General features: G+C 45.8%; 1 non-coding gene across 1 annotated transcript; it reads left to right on the plus strand.

The window, feature by feature from the left end:
- Positions 1-465: 465 nt before the first annotated feature.
- Trnat-ugu (transfer RNA threonine (anticodon UGU)) lies at positions 466-540 on the plus strand. The gene has a single exon. It is a non-coding gene; the product is annotated as a tRNA-Thr (tRNA).
- The last annotated feature ends 3319 nt before the right edge of the window (positions 541-3859 follow it).

A 3859-nucleotide genomic window follows, 5' to 3' on the forward strand; every position in this document is an offset into this window, starting at 1 on the left:
TACTTGAAGGAATTGCTCTACGCCACTCCAATCTCGACGTACAGAGACTGCAGGATCGTGTCTTTGAAGTATGGCAGCATATAAAACAACAACCGGTTTAACTTCAAAGAATTTATGATACCTTATACCTAAGGGCATAACGATGCACCGCCATGTGTGGACGTTTCATTGAAAGCCTTCTCTGAACAAGTGTATAAGCACTGTATACAATATACTTATATTGATATTATATGGATATATCCATATACGTATACAGTTCTGGCCGTATCGGCCATGACCTTCTTCTTCTGTGCGGATGCACACATGTTCCCCGAGCTCTTACGGGACTTAGTAAAAATGTCTTCCACGTGTAATGAGTGTGTTGGAGTGGGACACTACGAATGTAGTGTGTGGATATACAAGGTGAGAATGTGAGTCTGGCGGGAGGCGTGGAGAGATAGTCCCTGCAGTTGCACTATCTTCCGTGCCCTCGGTGGCTCAGATGGATAGAGCGTCTGCCATGTAAGCAAGAGATCCCGGGTTCGAGTCCCGGTCGAGGCACACGTTTTCACCTGTCCCCGTTGATATATATCAACGCCCGTTAGCAGCTGAAGGTATTAACATAATTCAAATTTCATTCACTGTATACAAGGTGGTCGGGAACAGTCTGAAAAGCTTGTATGTACACTACTGGCCACTAAAACTGCTACACCACGAAGATTACGTGCTACAGACGCGAAATTTAGCCGATAGGAAGAAGATGCTGTGATATGCAAATGATTAGCTTTTCAGAGCATTCACACAAGGTTGGCGTCGATGGCGACACCTACAAGGTGCTGACATGAGGAAAGTTTCCAACCGAATTCTCATACACAAACAGCAGTTGACCGGCCTTGCCTGGTGAAATGTTGTTGTGATGCCTCGAGTAAGAAGGAGAAATGCGTACCACCACGTTTCCAACTTTGATAAAGGTCGGATTGTAGCCTATCGCGATTGCGGTTTATCGTATCGCGACATTGCTGCTCGCGTTGGTCGAAATCCAATGACTGTTAGCAGAATATGGAATCGGTGGGTTAAGGAGGGTAATACGGAACGCCGTGCTGGATTCCAACGGCCTCGTATCACTAGCAGTCGAGATGACAAGCATCTTAGGCGCACGACTGTAACGGACCGTGCAGCCACGTCTTGATCCCTGAGTCAACACATGGAGACGTTTGCAATCGGAGACCATGGCTGCGGTTACCCTTGACGCTGCATCACAGACAGGAGCGCCTGCGATGGCGTACTCAACGACGAACATGGGTACACGAATGGCAAAACGTCATTTTTTCGGATGAATCCAGGTTCTGTTTACAGCATCATGACGTTCGCATCCGTGTTTGGCGACATCGCGGTGAACGCACATTGGAAGAGTGTAGTCGTCATCGCCATACTGGCGTATCACCCGGCGTGATGGTATGGGGTGCCATTGGTTACACGTCTCGGTCACCTCTTGTTCGCATTAACGGCACTTTGAACAGTGGACGTTACATTTCAGATGTGTTACGACCCGTGGCCCTACCCTTCATACGATCCCTGCGAAACCCTACATTGCAGCAGGATAATGCACGACAGCATGTTGCAGGTCCTGTACGGGCCTTTCTGGATACAGAAAATGTTCGACTGCTGCCCTGGCCAGCACATTCTCAAGATTTCTCACCAACTGGAAACGTCTGGTCAATGGTGGCCGAGCAACTGGCTCGTCACAATACGCCAGTCACTACTCTTGATGAACTGTGGTACCGTGTTGAAGCTGCATGGGCAGCTGTACCTGTACACACCATCCAAGCTCTGTTTGACTCAATGCCCGGCGTCTCAAGGTCGTTATTACGGCCAGACGTGGTTGTTCTGGGTACTAATTTCTCAGGATCTATGCACCCAAATTGCGTGAAAATGTAATCACATGTCAGTTCTAGTATAATATATTTGTCCAATGAATACCCATTTATCATCTGCATTTCTTCTTGGTGTAGCAATTTTAATGGCCAGCAGTGTATGTTGCATGGTAGGTTGTGCTTAGAAATAATTGCTAACAAGGAAACCTCCCCCATCACACACCCCTCAGATTTAGTTATAAGTTGGCACAGTGGATAGGCCTTGAAAAACTGAACACAGATCAATCGAGAAAACAGGAAGAAGTTGTGTGGAACTATGAAAAAAATAAGTAAAATACACGAACTCAGTAGTCCATGCAAAGATATGCAATATGGTCCCGTGGTTAGCGAGAGCAGCTACAGACCGAGAGGTCCTAGGTTCAAGTCTTCCCTCAAGTGAAAAGTTTAATTTTTTATTTTCAGTTTATGTGGCAAACTCTTATGTTTTCGTCACTTTTTTGGGAGTGATTATCACATCCACAAGAAACCTAAATCGGGCAAGGTAGAAGAATCTTTTTACCCATTCGCTAAGTGTACAAGTTAGGTGGGTCGACAAAATATTCCTGTCATGTGACGCACATGCCGTCACCAGAGTCGTATAGAATATATCAGACGTGTTTTCCTGTGGAGAAATCGGTTGACCTATGACCTTGCGATCAAATGTTTTCGGTTCCCATTGGAGAGGCACGTCCTTTCGTCTATTAATCGCACGGTTTTGCGGTGCGGTCGCAGAACACAGACACTAAACATATTACAGTGAACAGAGACGTCAATGAACGAACGGACAAATCATAACTTTGCGAAAATAAAGAAAGTAAAATTTACAGTCGAGGGAAGACTAGAACCTAGGACCTCCCGTTCCGCAGCCACTCACGCTTACCACGGGACCACGGCGCTCCTGAGTTCATCTTGTCCTTGATGTTGCTTATCTTGCACATGGACTACTCAGTTTGTATATTTTGCTAATTTTTTTTCATAGTTCCACACAACTTCTTCCTGTTTTCTCGATTGATCTGTGTTCAGTTTTTCAAGGCCTATCCACTGTGCCAACTTATAACTAAATCTGAGGGGGGTGCGATGGGGAGGTTCCCTTGTAAGAAACAAATTCGATGCGTTGCCCCGCTTCTGTGTTCATTAGCATTGAAAGTAGCCAATCAGACCATTGCGCGCGCAAATTCAAGCAGCCCCCAGACACACTTACTGTCAGTTGTTCTCGTAGCGTAGACCAGTGTTTTTCAACCCGTGTATCGAGACCCCCTGGGGGGTCGCAGAGCCTTGGTCAGGGCGTTGCGGTCACAGGAGAAAGCAGTTGCAGCGTGGCTGGTAACGTATGTTTCATGACGATCATCTGCTATGGCATAAATGTCATACGGAGGTGAAAAGGTTTTGTGAAAGCACCTCGCAAAATCACTCACGTTCAGATCTGGTAGTTATTTATAACAATGAATACGAATTTAATTTAAACATGTTGAAGAGTTCATATACGCAAACACTTGCAGAAGTGAGAAGCAACACGATGTCTATCGATCTCTTCCCACTTTCTGCGGAATGGAACTAGGGCGGTGAGAGTCACTAAGTCTTGTGCACATAGTATTTACCTCTGAGAGGTTTGCAGGGAGAGGGAAAGGACCACATCAACTTCCGGGCTGGAACGGCGGTGCAGTGGAAGCGTCTTGTATATTACTGACAACTTAGTTTACGTGTCAATCATCTGCTGCGATAAAAATATCACACGGAACGAGAAAAATTTTTGAAAGAGCATTTAAAAGATGCTCATGTTCAAATGTGATACAAAATGGCTGCAACAACTCGCACACAACTCACGTGCAAGATTTGGCACCACGGTTACTAGAATGCATTTCAGTAACAGGCTTCGAACCAAACAATTGATTGCTAGGATTGGCAGCAGTGAGACAAGCACGAAGTACAGCAATTTCTACCGAGCGGGTCTAGGATGCCTGAGCTCA

This window comes from Schistocerca cancellata, chromosome 4, assembly GCF_023864275.1.
Source record: "Schistocerca cancellata isolate TAMUIC-IGC-003103 chromosome 4, iqSchCanc2.1, whole genome shotgun sequence".
Classification (NCBI taxonomy): domain Eukaryota; kingdom Metazoa; phylum Arthropoda; class Insecta; order Orthoptera; family Acrididae; genus Schistocerca; species Schistocerca cancellata.